This window comes from Sorex fumeus, unplaced genomic scaffold (genome assembly GCF_029834395.1).
Source record: "Sorex fumeus unplaced genomic scaffold, SorFum_2.1 ptg000239l, whole genome shotgun sequence".
NCBI lineage: Eukaryota > Metazoa > Chordata > Mammalia > Eulipotyphla > Soricidae > Sorex > Sorex fumeus.
This window is the reverse complement of record NW_026606296.1, coordinates 442,559-459,192: the sequence shown is the minus strand read 5'-3', so window position 1 is coordinate 459,192 and position 16,634 is coordinate 442,559.

The window sequence follows — 16,634 nt, the reverse complement described above, 5'->3', positions numbered from 1 at the left end:
GAGAACTCCTCTCAGTGATGTATGGCCCACCTTCTCAGTTTGAGGATCCAGTGTTGTTAGGTTCTGCAGTGACAGGGTTAACCAGGCCACCTCAGTGAAAACTGGGGGAAACCTCTAGGCCACATCTGGTTGTGCTCAAGGGCCTGTAGGGCTTTATCTTGATGCTCAAGGAACATGTCATGCCAGAGATATAACTAGCAACGATTTTGGGAGAAGTATGTATTTCACACTTCTGTTCTCTTCTAGCCCCTTGGTTCTAGTATTTCAATTTGATGTAGATCAGACATGACTTTATCAACTCAATTTGTCTGAGTATTCCTCTTTCTACTGTGAAATACCTTAATTTTTCCATGGCCATAGAAGGAACATGTAAAAGTAAGAAAAAAGCTCTTGGAGAACCTCGGGGAAGAACGATGAAGACCTAAAATCATCTCAGTTCCATCACCTAAGTTTTGTTCTTCTCCTCACCTGTGTCTCCTATCTGCATCTTGGATTTGTCAGGTGAATGGTGTAATAGGGTGAATACAGGGTAAAACTTTGTGGAGGTTTTCAGTGAAATGAGAAGTATAAAAATTTGCATAAACATGAACTTGTTCAGAGAAGTGTGTTTATACCTTAGTGAAATATTGATGCATAATAATTAGGGAAAAGGAAATATTTATTTGCCTTTTAAATTTTTTATATTTATAAAGTTGTTCACAATAATTTATTACATTAAATATTTCAACACCAATCCCACCACCATGTACCTTCCCGCCACCATTATTTTGAATTATATCTTTAACTTTATATTTTTATATCTTTATATCTTTATGGGCTGGAGCGATATCACAGCGGGTAATGGTGTTTGCCTTGCACACAGCCAATATGGCCGACCCGAGTTTGATTCCTCTGCCCCTCTCAGAGAGCCCGGTAAGCTACCTAAAGTCTCTTGCCCGCATGGCAAAGCCTGGAAAGCTTCCTGTGACGTATTCGATATGCCAAACACAGTAACATGTTTCACAATGAAGGCATTACTTGGCCCGCTCGAGCAAATCGAAGAACAACTGGAGGGCCGTGGACCGTGATATCTTTATATTTCTCTTTCTTTTTTTCTGTCTGTCTGTCTTTTTCTCTTTTGGTCTCACCCAGCAATGCTCAGGGGGTTGCTACTGGCTCTGCATTCAGGAATTATTTCTTGGGATGCTCAGGGGACCATATGGGATGCTGGGAATTGAACTTGGGTCAGTCGCATGCAAGACAAACGCTTTACCTGCTGTGCTATTGCTCCAGCTCCCCAACTGCCTTTATTTCTAAAGTCATTATTTGGTACACTGCTTCTCTTCAAAGGTGCTACAGGCATTTCAGACAGACCATATCTTACGGAAATGGGGTACAAAAGCATTCCAGATTCTTGCCTGAATCAGTGGCAGGAACACTTCCTTCCTCGTAACCAGCCCCCAACTATACATGCACATGCACGCACACACACACACACACACACAAACACACACACATGCTCACAGACACACTCATACACTCACTCAGTCATACAAGCTTATACTGCGTTTGTCTTGAGGTCCAGGAGCATGCCACAGACTTATCATTAGTCAGCCTATAGAATTTCAGACAATCAGCTTCTGACTTTTATGGGCTTAGCTGTGACCAGGTGACCTCACCTCCAGTGCTCCCATGCCAGCCCGCCATCACAAACATCCTTCTGCCCATTACTTCCTCTCCCCTTCTCTTTTCTCTCTAGAAACTTCTTTGTTTTCACTGGGTCTGCAAGTTAGAGTTGTCATTTCTTCGTGATTGCTTGCCTTAGGAAATCACTTTTACATTTGAGCAAAATCTGTTAATTGTCTTTGGATAACTAATTAGTAGTGGTAGTTTAGAATCATATGGAGTTTCTGTATTAATTTTTTAAGGACTGCATATCGCTATCCCTAGCAACTACACTAATTTCATTCCCAGTACCAGAGCCCTTTTCTCCACATCCTTGCCAACAATCATTTCTTCTTCAAACATTTTCCCAACTATGAGCCATTTCCCTAGTTATAAGTAATTTTGAATTTCTTAACGTGTCTGTGCGCCATCTTTGAGGAAGTGTCTGTTTATGTCTTTTGAATAATTTTTATTGTGATTTTTTCTGTTTTTTAGTTATATGAGTTAATATATTCTGGGTATTAATCCTTCGTTAGGCATGATGATCAAACAGCTTTTGCCTATTGCTCAGTTGCTTTTATTTGTTTGTTTGTTTATTTGTGTCCATTGTAGTTTCCTTTTCTTTGTAAATGCGTTTTAGTTTTATGTTGTCCCATTCTATTGGATAACATTGGGTGTCCTTGCTCCTCCTGCAGAGAGATTAGGTTTTTTGAGCTGCTCCCACAACAGTGCCCCTGAGGCATACCCAATTCCATCAAGCACCAATAATCCTATATTACTTTTCTCTTTCCTTCATGCCATTTGCAAGGATTATTTAGCAATGTCCATTTTGTATAGACACAGAAAGACAGTTGATGGCTATGCTTTGTAACATGGAAGTTAATTGGCTCCAAAATAATATTTACTCCTGGTCATCCATATTTACTTGACTTAAGCCTCAGTTTCACTTGGTTCCTAGCTCTCCAAAAGCAGGATCCTGACGAAGGGATTGGATGGGCCCAGGGTAAGCTGAAAACTACCCTGGCATTGGAAAGAGATAGGCTAAGTGTATGAAGTATAATAAGTTAAGAGCATCATCAGGGAAAAGACTCTGTCATGACCCAAGAAGAAGTTACTGAATAAGGACCCTGCTGAGGTTAGGATCAACTAGCCTGGCCTGAGGACTGTGGTTTGGAATATATAGCAAGATGTCCCAGGAAGATCCAACCTTTAAGCTTAATATAGTTCTTACTGTGTTCATACAAAACTGACTAGAAATTTTATAAGAAGTTACTATGGTTGTTTAAATGGATTACTTACTAGCTGAGGAAAGGAGAAAGCAATACACCCTAAATGCAATCCCGCCCTTGTACAGATCTCCTAGTAATCTGGAGTGCTCCTAGTTATCTGGAGTGCTGAACCCTCAGATGAGATTTTGTCCTTGAGTTAATCTCCTAGAACATCCCCTGAATGACTAGCTTTATCTCTGTTTGATGTTCTGATATTGTTCAACCCCTCCTATGTGTACCCCCACTCTTCATGATTTCTATATTACTATACTGTAAGGGGAAAGAAGGGTCTAGGAGGATGACAAGGAATCCAAGGACGATGACTGGAAGTATAGGACTTTGAGATCTATGAGGAGACTAGTATGATGGAACTATGATAACTGGGACTACGAGCAAAAGTACAACGATGATTTTGCAGTAAGGAGAGAGATCAGACTACATTTGGGAGGAGAGAGAAACTGGCTACTGACAATTCTGGGGTCCAGTTCCCCTGTTCCTTCAATCCTTTGTCCATCTCTTGCTGTCATCTAGCCTGAAAGGTGGCTCTCGGCCACCAAACACTTGAGTCCCACATGTGTGCCCACTCCTTTATTTGGAAACTCACACCATTCATGTATTCTTGATTGCTTTTCCCTCCCCATTGGAGATGTGTCTGAATGTATCCCTAATGTTGAAATCCCAGAATATATCCCCTAACTTTTCTTCTGTGTGTTTTATGACTTTATATACAACATTTCTCTGTATGTGTTTCTCTGTGTGTTTGGGCCATTTCTCAGAAATTTCAGGGAAATTTCTGACTCTGGGGGTGAGGGTTTCACTCCTTTAGCTTTAAGGGGACCTGCAGTGTTGGATAGTGACCTTTACTCCTGCATGCAGAACATATGCTCAGCACTTTGACCCAACCATCTCTCTGACCCAAGATCCTTATGTCCAGGCAATATCTTCAGACAGTTCTCCCTGCCCCATGCTCTATATGATTTAGTGTCCACACAACTTTATGAGGGTTTGCTGGAAGACTTCAATGCATCATGGTCTGAAAAGTCAGTGGATACAATTTCTATCTTCCTGATTCTATTGAGGTGTGTTTGGGGACCCAGCACATAGTCTATCTTGGAAAATGTTCCATGTGCACATTTGCAGAAAAGAATGTGTATTTACATTTTGGGGGATGGAAAGGCCTGTATACATCTATTAGCCCTCTCTCTTCCATTTCTTCCTTCAAAGCCTTTCTTCAAAGCCATTCTTCCTCCAAAGGCATTCTTTCATGTCTTCCTTCTGAGTTTTAATCTTGTTGATCTACCCAGAGGTGATAAGATGGTGTTGAATTCTCTAGCTACTATTGTTTTGCTACCAATATCCTCCTTTAAGTTTCCAAGAAGTTGTTTTAAGTGTTTTGGTGGTCCCTCATTGGATGCGTATATGTTTAGGAGCATGATTTTATTCCTGCTGTACATATTCCTTGATTATTAAAAAAATGGCCTTTGTTGTCCCCTAAAATCTTTTTCAGCCTAAAATCTTTGTTGTTGGATATTAGTATGGCCAACCTGGATTCTTTGAGGGAGTTGTTTGCTTGAAGGATTGTTTTCTATCTTTTGACTTTGAGTCTGTGTTTGCACTGGCTGTTCAGATATGTTTCCTGTAGGTAGCAGAATGTTTGGTTCAGTTTCTTAATTCATTTTGCCACTCTGTGTCTCTTAGTTGACATTGAGAAAGATTATTGTATGGGGTTTTGTGTCTTCTTTCTGTAGAGGTCTGTTGTGCTTGTAGGGATTTGTCTTGTCTTACAGTAGCCCCTTTAGTCCTTCTTTTAAGATTGGTTTTGAGTCTACGAAGTTCCTGAGTTGTTGTTTCTTCATGAAATAGTGCATTATTCCTTTGAGTATCATTTTCCTCCTTTCCTGAGGGGCTTGAATTTTGGTATCAGCTAAATAAATTCTCCCTATAATTTCATCTCCCTACTGAATTTTCTTCACATTATTTTCTAGGTTTAGCTCTAAAATAATCCTTTTTATTTTACTTACATTTTAATCTCTGAACTAAATATATTCTCCTGTATTTTTGTTGTCTAAAGGTATTAATGCGATGGCAGAGGAGTACTGGAAGCCAGGTGGGAGGGTAACAGGGAAGATGGTGGGTCTGTCATTGGATGGTGGAAAGGGAAGATATATTGGCTGATCGGGGATTTCTATGAGAATGATGGGAGAATGGATGGATAGATGGACAAAGGTGAATGAATAACCAGGGGATAGGAGGGTGTGTGAGTGAATGTACACGAGGAGAGAGAGGCCAACGGAAGGGTGACTGCTGATCTGGAAGGACGGGAGAAAACTGACTCATGGAGAATGAATGGATCTTGAAAGGGGAGTTGTGCTGGTGATTGGTTCTGCTCTGTGTGTTGCATGCATTGGTGGGGGAATTTGACATTTTTTTTGTGTTTAATAATAGGGTTGGGTATTTGTTTATGGGAGAGAGATGAACAAAGTAAGATAAGTTAGGAGGCATAGGGAATCAGGAGGAGGATTTTCTTGCTGGTGGGTAGGGGGCTGAGGCAGTGCTGAGGCTCAGCTGGGCTGAGAAATCTTGTTCTTTGGGAGTGCTAGAGAGTGGCAGAGTGAGGTGGGGGTAACTGAAATGCCGAAAGCCTCCTCTGTCCTTTGAGAGCCGGAGACTGGTAGTGAGTTGGAGGCTACAAGGACTCCTGGTGGGATTTTTAGGGAAAACGATGATTGTCACATTCCCACTCTCCAAGATTAGCCCAGCTCTCAGGCACCAGGGAAGCTGTGACAGCTCACCTCAAAATAGGTGACTACTATAGTGGAACTGTGTTATGATTTTTGGGTCACACCCAGCGATGAACAGGGGTTACTCCTGGCTCATGCACTCAGGAATTACTCCTGGCAGTGTTCAAGGGACCATATGGGATGTGGGAATCAAACCCAGATTGGCCACATGCCAGGCAAATGCCCTACCCGCTATACTATCGCTCCAGCCCCTAGAAATGCATTATGATGTCGCTGGAAGTGAAAGTCTGAAATCGAGGTACAGCCTCTGGTTCCTTTGGATGGTGTATGGCACATGGTCGCCTTGGCTATTCCAGCTTCCAGATGCTGGACCCATTCCTGGCCCAGTACCCCTTCTGGCATACTCAGGGAACAAATCTGAGTCTTCCTCTGTCACCAGATCTGTTCTCTCACCTAAATCTCCTGCCTCCTTCAGCTGAAGGACGCTTACAGAGTGGAGTACCCTGAGTGGCAAGGGAAGAGAATCTGGTGGAGAGGAACTGGCTGGGGAGAGGGGACTGGAGCCATGGCTGGGGTGGGCAATGGACCCTCTGGTGCTGGTGTGGTGGAGGGTCACTGTGTCCATGGACCGCTACCACTGTAGCAGTGGGCAGTGCTGAAAGAAGGTAAAGGGATACGCATGATACCCTTTCAGTAACAGTATTGCAAACCATACTGCCTAAAAAGGAAACAAGAGGGGTGGGGGGAGACAGGCAGACAGACAGACAGACATGCGCTCTGGTCTGATGTGTAGGACACTGTGTCCATGGTCCCCTATCACTGTAGCAATGGACAGTGAGCAGTGGGTAGTGGGTGCTCTGGTGCTGCTGTGTAGGACTCTGTGTCTATGGGCCCCTATCACTATAGCAGAGGGCAGTGGGCACTCTGGTGCTGGTGTGCTAGAGGGACACTTTATCCATGGAACCCTATCGCAATAGCATTAGAAATCATGGTACCAAATGTTTTAGAAATATAAAGAATTACTCATGGCGCCCCCAGATCTCCTGAGCATCATATGGGTAGTCTCCCCAACCCCAGGAGAGGAACCAGTCCAGTGGTTGCACATGCATACTGAGGGGCGCAAAGGCCATGTGCTGCCAGACACACGCCCAGCCCAGCACCACTGCCAGCGGGTGTCCTGTCCTCTTGCAGGCCCAGCAGCCAACATAGCCTTCCTGGGGAACATAGCCAAGGTGCCCCGGGCCTCTGCCCAGGCCCAGCACCCACAGAGGGGCAGTCCTGTATGGGGCAGCAGACAGGCACCTTCTGAGGCAATAAGGCCCCAGGAGGCTCCAGATGTCTCCCAGGGTTTAGCAGCACTGTAGGGTAAACTCACAGGGTTGGTCCCCGGCACAGTGTACGTTCACTGGAGCATTCAAGAGTGACTCCTCAGTACAGAGCCAAGAGGAGCCCAAGCACTTCTGGGTGTGACTCAACTGCCCCCAAATTGTTCTAATATTTCTTTGTTTTAATATTGCTTTGGGGGTATATGTTATTCACTTCCATCTCCACTAATGTGTTCAAACACCAACTGCCACTGATTTTTATCATGTCTAGTCTGTCCCTTCCCTCTCTATAATGTAATTTTATATAAATTTAAATTCACTAAATATTTTAAGAAACACATTTTATGCTTAACTTTTCATAAATAGTAGCACTATAGCACTGTCCTCCCGTTGTTCATCGATTGGCTTGAGCGGGCACTAGTAATGTCTCACAACAAATTGTGAGGCTTGTTGTTACTGTTTTTGGCATATTGAATACATCACGGGTAGCTTGCCAGGCTATGCCATGCAGGCAAGATACTCTCGGTAGCTTGCCGGGTTCTCCTAGAGGGGCAGAGGAATCGAACCTAGGTCGCCCGCATGCAAGGCAAACACCCTACCCGCTGTGCTATCGCTCCAGCCCTCATTAATAGTAATAAGTGCAAATAATTAAAATGTTTTACACTGAAGAGTTGTTTTCCTACTGTTTCTCAATTATTAGAGTTGTAAGTAGTTTTGAAAAACTACGTAGTAGTCTAATTCCCTGAGAATCTATAAGATCCTGAGTTTCAAATATCTTGTCACTGAAAATAAAGAATGGCTTTCAGACACCGGTTCTGAATCACACAATCACACACGATCACAATCACCATCAGCCTGTTGTTTGTCGATTGCCTTGAGCAGGCTCCAGTAATGTCTCCTTTCTAGCCCTGAGATTTTAAAAAGCCATATTCAGTGCTCTTTCAGGGGTAGGAGAATGAGACCTATCGTTTTTTCTGGTATTTGGCATATTGAGTATGACACGGGAAGTTTGCCAGACTCTACCATGCGAGCAGGACACCCTCAGTTGCCTGCTCGGTTCTCCAAAGTAAGAATGAGATAATAAGATTAGTGGCCACGTGCTTCCGGGAGCTGGGTTTTTATAGTCTCTGGGTCTTAGCCGTTGATGTTTTTTCATACATGATTATATTAGGATTCTTTATTTCCTCAGAAGGTCTTTGCTGTCTCCTTGCAGAAAGCCCTTCCTCACCAAGCACACACCTTTAAACACTGATCATTCAGCCTGCTGGAGCATGCCTACTCAGGGCTGTTAGGGAACTTCCCCCTGGAAGCAGCCCCATTACCTGCCTGATTTAGAACACACTTTCTCAAGAGACCCCGGAAGCAGTGGCTCGAGCCAGGCCCCACCAAGAATGAAAGGCTTGCCCTGAGTGCAGATTCAGCCTCTCACATAAATGGCGATTTCTTACTGTTTGTTTTGTTTTGGAGTCACACTCAGTTGTGCTCAGAGCTTAGTCCTGGCTCAGAGATAACTCCTGACAGTGCTCAGGGAGCCACATAGGATACCTGAAGTGGAGCCTGGGTTGACCATGTGCACGGTAAGTGTCCTACGTGCTATACTATTTCTTCAGGCCCGCACTTAGGTATTTAAAATAAACAGTTCCTTCTGCTGTTTTATACTCCAGACAGCATCCTAATGCCTGTTGGCTCTCGAAGAGAAATGTGTGTGCACACAGGACAGGAGACATCGCAGGGCTAGAGTCTCAGGAAGAGGACGTCCATCAAAATCCTAGTTTCAAGGTATCTTATCCACACCAATAATTCTGCATTGATTACATTCAGGTGATCTATGCTTATTTAACAGTCTGTATCCAAAGGGGTTTTGCTAAGGGGGTTTAATGTTCCTTTTTTATACATGTTTTTATCCTCCATTGTCAGATATAAATTAAGGGGCTGACTCAGATCTGGCTATTTCATGCTGAAGAAGATCACAATGAAAGAAATGTGAACAGAATTAATTGATCTGGTGAGGAAAATATCCCTTCAACTGTAAACTACATTCTATCTTCAGAATCCCTGCCATGAAATTCACCTTCAGTTCAAGACATATTTTGCTTTTGCTCTTTCATTTTGGAGGGGCCACACTGGCTTATGTTCAGGGCTTACTCCTGGTGAGACCAGATGGGGTTCTGGCGACTGAGCCCAGATCAGCTCTACCATCTCTCCAGAAACTCCAAGACATAGTGGCAAGTTTTTGTTTCTCTACTGTCATATCTTTGTAAATTCTTGAGAAGCTCCATAACTCAAAGCTGTTTTGTCCAAATATTTTTTGAAAATCCTTTTAACAGCCCATACGAACGGTTTAATCTAATCTTTCCTAATAGTCTCAACTAAACAATCGCCACCTACTTAACTTCAATTTTCAACATTAAACACAGACAAACCTATACCTTCACTATAACAGAACACTAGTCATAAACCTAACCAAAGGCTTGCCCTAACCTTATCTATTAGCCTTAAGCGAACAATCTCCCCATACTTTACTCTCATCAAGTAATTGTGGGTGGAGTGATAGCACAGTAGATAGGGCGTTTGCCTTGCACATGGCTGACCCAGGTTTGATTCCTCCGTCCCTCACAAAAGCCCAGCAAGGTACTGAGAGTATCCTACCCACTTGGCAGAGCTTGGCAAGCTACGCATGACGTATTCTATTTTCCCAAAACAGTAACAAGTCTCACAATGGAGATGTTACTTGTGCCCTCTTGAGCGATGAATAACGGGAAGACAGTGCTACAGTGCTTGTACTTGTACAAGTAGCCCAGTCCTTATCCTTACTCAAACAGAACCCAAACCCTAATAACAGTAAACCAAAAACAGCAAAGCCACGTTCTTATAATCCCCAACCTAAAGGCTGGGCATTAATTTACCTATTATCCTCAACTGAACAATCTCCCTAGACTTTACTTCATTTTCAGTTTTAAAAGCAGTCAAACCCTTATCAAACAAAACTTTAATCCAAACCCAAACCTGAATGCAATCCACATTCTTTTAGCAACCCACACCAAAGGCTCTGCCTAATTAGCCTCAAATGAACCAACACTCTTTCTCTAATAACCCCAATCACGTCCTAATTCACATTGTTATAATATCCCATATCAAATACTTGGCCTAAATTTACCTGTTGTCCTCAGATGAAAAATTGCCCTATGTATTATTTTCTCTTTTCAATTTTAAACATAGTCAAACCAATACTTACTTTACAGAACCCTACCCTACCCCAATTCACACTGTTTTATTCTTTATTGTTTTTGGATCACCATTATATGTAGGTACAAAGCTGTTCATGATTTGGTTTCAGTCATACAATGTTCCACACCCATCCCTTCACCAGTGCACATTTCCGACAACCAATGTCCCGAATTTCTCTCCTGTAGAAGAACATTGGTTTGCCTTTCCTTCCCAGCCACAGGGAGCTTGGGGTTGTTGATTGCTCCCCCAACCTGTCAATTACCTTTGCCTCCTGATCAGACTCTGCTGACTTGTAAATATTGTTTTTCTCTCTTAATGTCCTTTGCATAGTTAGCTACCTCAGAGCAATGGCTTTTTGTACGGACACAGGAAGACAGTTAAAAAGACATGCTTTTGTAACTTGGGAGTTGATTGACTCCAGATAATATTACCTCGTAGACATCTGCTCTCTCAACTTAAGCCTCAGTTGCCCTTACTGCCTACATCCCCCAAATCAGGGCCCCGATGAGGGACTGGATGGACCCAGGGCAAGCGGTGAGCTACCCTGGCATCAAAATGGGCCTGGCCAAAGTTGCCTAATACTAAACTATAAGTTAAGAATATGGTCATGGACAAATTCTGTCATGATCCAAAAGTAATAACTAGATTTGGGTCCTGTTGGGGTTAGCAATGATTGATCCAGCCTGAGCACTGTAGTCTGAGTCTGTGGTGAGATGTCCCCAAAGAGAGCTGTCCTACAAGTCTAATTGTGTCTATTCCTGTGTCGATACAGAATGGCAATTATTAGGAAGTTGAAATAAGATGTTAATTAACTTTCTGGTCTAAAGAGGGGAGAAACCCACCTTAAGTGCTGTTTTGCCCTGGTGGGCTGCAGGTGGTCAGAAAGGCATGAAGAGTATGTTAATTATACCTGGGTGGGGGGAGGAACAGTTTGGGAGGCTTGGTTTGAGAAGAGGTGGTAAAAAATGTGGTTGCAGAGAGTTGGTGAAAAAAGAAAGAGAGGTAGAGTTGGAGAGAGGCAGAGTTGGAGATGTGGGCAGAGCAAGAGACAGAGCAAGCAAGGGTTGGAGAGAGAATTGTGGAGTGTGTTACAGAGAGGCTAGAGAGATTTGGGGGCAAATTGGGGAGAGAGTCATGGCCAGAGGGGGGAGAGAGTGGTGGATAGAGTTTGGGCGAGACAAGAGATGGAATAAGGCAACTGATTATCAACCAGCTTGGCCCTCGGTTCTCCTCTGTCGGCCTCAGTCAAAGGTCATCCCAGGTGGGGAAGCGGTTCAAGAGCACTGAACAGCCAGAGAGAGCCACCAGGAGAGCCCATGAACATCCCCTAATCTGTGATCATTCCTAGAGACACAAGGGTAAAAGGAGTTTCAACAATCAGGGACAGGAGCTTAGGGAGGAGCCCAGGAGAGGAGAGCACAGGGAGGAGTCCAGGGCAGGAGAGCACATTGGAGCCCTGAGTGACAGCAGGGCAGGCCGCCCACCAGGTGCGGGGTAGCCTGGGAAGCAACCCACTGCTCACTGCCTGCCTGAGGACGGGCAGCGGGTCTGCACCAATAACCGGCGTCTGCACGGTGACCGGGATCTGCACCTTGACTGGAGTTTACACTGGGCGACAGGGGTCTGCACCGGGAGACCCGCGGCTGGAGCTGGACAGGAGGGAGCCGCGCTGGGACCCCTGAGTTTGACCCGGCACCGCCTCCTCAGTCAGGGCCGCACCCTAGGCTCCCCTCCTGCGACCCCCCGCGTGCCTGGGGTCTTGCAGAGACCCCCTCAGGATGTGCAGACACCTGAGGCCGGTCACACTCAGACGGGAGCGACCGGAGCCGGAGCGACAAAGCCCGGCTCGCCCTGCACCAGCAAGGGGACTGGACTTGGCGCTGAGGGCGCTGTATGTGCACTGCGCCTGTGCACTCGGAACACTGCGCTCACCACGTCAAGCCCAACACATGATCCCCCAAGCAGCACCAGGGGGCGATGCGGAGCCAGGATAATCCAGACCTCCACTAGGGATTTCCCAAAATGTCACATATTTCCACTCATATTAAATTGCCTGTACTGGGGGGCGGCGGTTGCGGGGCCGAATTTCCCTTCTAGCACTACATTCTAAAGTCAGAATGTATTTTAATTACTTTTGCCACTATGGTCTAAAGCAACAGGGTTCAGGACTGGACAAATAGTTCAATGGGTAGGGATCTTCCCTTGCACATGCGGACCCGAGGTCCATGTGGACCCAACATCCATGCCTGGAATCCCATATGGTCGCTGAGTCCACCAAGAGTAATCCCTGAGCAAAGCCAGGTGTGAACCAAAATCCAAATTATAAAGAGCAGGAGGTAGGATGCTTGCCTTCATGCTGCAGATCCAGTTCAGATCCACAGCAACACATGTGTTCCAAGAGAGGCAGAAAAATAGGAAGACTGTTGGACGTGGTCAAATTGACCCCCCACCCAAATACTATTGATGCAGGTGCAGCAGAAGTGGCGGCAGTAGGTTTCTATGTTCATTCGCGAATCCAGGTTCTTCAATATTTTTAAGAATGAAAATATTAAGTACTAAAGATTCTCAGGCTGGAGTGATAGCACAGTGGGTAGGGCGTTTGTTTTACCTACAGCTAGCATGGCTCACCAGAGTTCGATTCCTCGGCCCCTCTCCAGAGCCCGGAAAGCTACTAAGAGTATCTCGCCCGCCCGACAGAGCCTGGCAAGCTAACCATGGCATATTTAATATGCCAAACACAGTAACAACAAGTCTCATGATGGAGACGTTATTGGGCCCGCTAGAGCAAATCAATGAACAACGGGAAGACCATGACCGTGAAAGATTGTCAGAGTTAGAAAGTAGAAAAGTTTATTGATAAATAGAAGAGAGAGGAATAGGTGATTCCCAGAGTGGGAGAGAACTTAGTGTGGGCCTATGGCTCTTTTTGTGAGACTTTTACAGAAAAAACAGGTCTTTTTGTAACACAGAATGCAGGGAATCTACAGGGTGGTCATGCTGGTTTATCTTTCGGGTCATCTGCCTCAGGTATTGTTCCTTATCTTAGCATTGTGATTCCTAATTCTAGGACAGGAGAATATGGTCCTGGGGAGCTCCAGGAATGTTTAAGATTTGGCCTTGCAGATGAGGTGGAGTAGATCAATGGGGGAAATGGAACTGCTGGTGAGGGGAAACAGTGGAGACGCCACTTGTTGGCAAGGGGAAACTGAGGCTTCCTCTTTCACTATCAAATGATGTTATATTCATGAAGGCGTTACTTGGTTACATGAAACACGTTATTAAGTTTTTCAACTTTCTTTATATCTAAGTTACAGGATATATCAGTTTGGACTCATTAGTGAGTGAGAAGCAGACTGTCACTATGTATTTGGTGAATGAAAGCTCAATTGAGTCACTTAACACTCTTCTATTCTACTAGATTTTATCAGTTTTTCCTTTAACGTTTTCTCGTTTATTGGTTATTATTTATCTATACAACCTCTGAAATGTAATTAATGAAAGAAACATTATGGTAGGGCTGGAGCAATAGTACAATGGGTTGAGCACTTGTCTTATATGCAACCGAATCAGGTTCGATCCCTGGCAGAACATATGGTCCCATCAACCTGTCCAAGACTGATATGTGAGCACATATCTGAGAGTAATTCCTGAGTACTCCCAGGTGTGGCCCCCAAAACAAACCAAACAAAAAGAATTTTTATGGATCAGTAATATAATGGACTGAGTGCATTCAAGAGTCTCAAGTTTAATCCCTGAAGAGATCCCAGGCCCCGAAAGCACTACCAGGAATAATGTTGAAAAACAAAACAAAAAAATTTCATCAAACTTGAAATTATTTATTATGATGTGGATTCTGTCTTATCTGGAATGAGAGGCTGTGTGTTAGATTACATCCTAGGGATCTTCACTGGGTGGAGTTATCACTGCACCATAGTAGAGCTCTAGCCAGAGACAGTAGAGACTTGCTTAAACAAAGGATTATTTTGTAGACATGTGAAACGGTGATATTTCTGAACAATTTCTCAGAGTGGAGCTTAATTTATCTGAGTTAGATGACCAGATACGTAAAATTTAACACAGAGCAAGGTGAAACTTACCATCTCCTTTTCAAGTTCACTGCGTTAGCAGTGGTGGGTTGCTGAGTGGGTTTGAAGTAGAACATTAATCACCTTTTGGGTTACTAATTGTTTTTTTCCGTCTTTAGTGTTTTGCCTTTCTGACCCTGGCTAATTTGAACTGTATTTACTAATGTGATTGTGTAGTTTCCCCATCTTAGGGGAACATTTGCTTTTGTTTCAATATCTCAGTTGTGCTCCTGTTCTTTCCTTCACCTAAACATTTTCTAAGAAGTGTAACTTCACCATTGGAATGAAGTGTTAGTTAACTCTCTCATCCTTCTGGAGGCTTTTCAATTTTTCTGACTCCTTCTAATCCATAAGTACCCCTTTGCAGTGCATCCACATAATATATAGTTCTGAACTCTGGAGTACTGTTTGTGGCTGACTTTACAGCCATATAGCTCTGTGTCACGTGAACTTGATCTGGTACCATTTAATAATTTCTAAGCCATTTTGGGGGTTTGATGGTGGTGGAAGGAAGTACAGTAACTTTATACACGCTAAACATGAACATTAACAATTATAAAAAGCAATAATCAAGTAACAATACCCATATTTGGGGTGTGTGTGTGTGTGTGTGTGTGTGTGTGTGTGTGTGTGTGTGTGTGTGCGTGCTGATGACCAGGCATTGTTTTAGCAGAAGAGAAGTGTTTCATTTCTGGCTGCATTTTCTCCCAGTAGCCAGAGTGAAAGTGAACAAATGTGGGAGTACAACTTATGTTTCAGGATGATATGTTCATGGTTTTATCCTGTTTTAACTGTTTTAAAATGAGTTGAGACTCAGTACTGTGAAACAATCAAGTTTCTCTGATGAACTCATTCTAAGGATATTTCTTGGGGATATGGGGGCATGTATGTTGCTACTACCTTCCAAATGGGGCTCTGAAGATCTGGGACCCTTCTTGGCATTTCCTGGACAGCTGGGCATGAAGTTCATTTCAGGATGCTGCTTGGGCCCTGAGAGTTTGGCCAGGCAACCCAGTTGGTTGTCAAGGGCCTCCGAGACCAGAATTTAAAGGTCCCAGGGATGAAGCTGGAGATGGTTGGGGGACTTTGTGATGTCAGGAATCACACCAAGTTTGCTTTCATGCAAGGCTTGCACCTTAATCCATGTACTGTACCCTAAACCCTATTCTAAGAATCCTTAGATTTATTTATATGATTTAAATCATAGTTTTAATTATTCAAAATAACCCCCCCCACCCCCGGAGCGATAGCACAGCGGGTTGGGCGTTTGCCTTGCAGGCATCCAACATGGCCGACCCGAGTTCGATTCCTCCGCCCCTCTCAGAGAGCCTGGCAATTTACTGAGAGTATCTCCCCCGCACAGCAGAGCCTGGCAAGCTCCCTGTGACATATTCGATATGGCAAACACAGTAACAACAAAGTATCCAATGGAGAAGTTACTGGGCCCGCTCGAGCAAATAGATGATCAACGGGAGGGCCTTTACCTTTACCTTTTACCAACCTCCCCCCCCCCCCCCCCAAACATCTGAAAGTCTTATATACTGATTGGAAAAGCTAGAATATACTGAAAATTATATAAAAGACAAAAAAGATCTATAAATCACCTAGATAATTGCTGTTAATTGAACTTTTATTTCTAACTAGTCTTCCATATTTTTGCGCTTTGTATCTTTAAAGTGTTTAAAGAGAGACGCCTGCAGAAAATTGGCTTTGCCACCCTGCCTTTCCCTCTTCACCGCTCACACTGCACTGATCTCGTCCCAAACCCAGCAACATGAAGAAACAACGCAAATCCCCACCACATGGGGAGGACAACAAAAAGAATGCAGAAGAATCTGTCGATACTGTTCACCTAAGGGACCTCTCAGACAAAGAATTCAGATACGAAGTCATGAAAATGTTCGATCAACTCAATCAGACAGTTAGACAGATATCCTGTAACATGACAGAAAAAATTGACAAATTACGCTAGGAAATGAGAGCAGAAATGTCACGAATAAAAGATTCCGTAGATGAAATGAAAAACTCAGTCTCTTCTCTCAACAATAGAATGACCGCAGGAGAAGAGAGAATCAGTGAGCTGGAAGATCAGCTGCACCAAGCCAACAGGCAACAACACACAGTGGCAAGGCACCTCAAATTAGCTCTACAGAGAATAAGAGTCCTAGGAGATGATTCCAAGAGGAACAACATTAGAATCATTGGACTAACAGAAGCTCAGGGAAACAATCCCAATGAAAAAAACACGGTGAAACAAATCATTGCTGATCTATTCCCAGAGCTCCACAATGCAGTCATTCAGGTTCAAGGAGCCCGAAGGGTACCAGCTAAAAGAGACCCTAA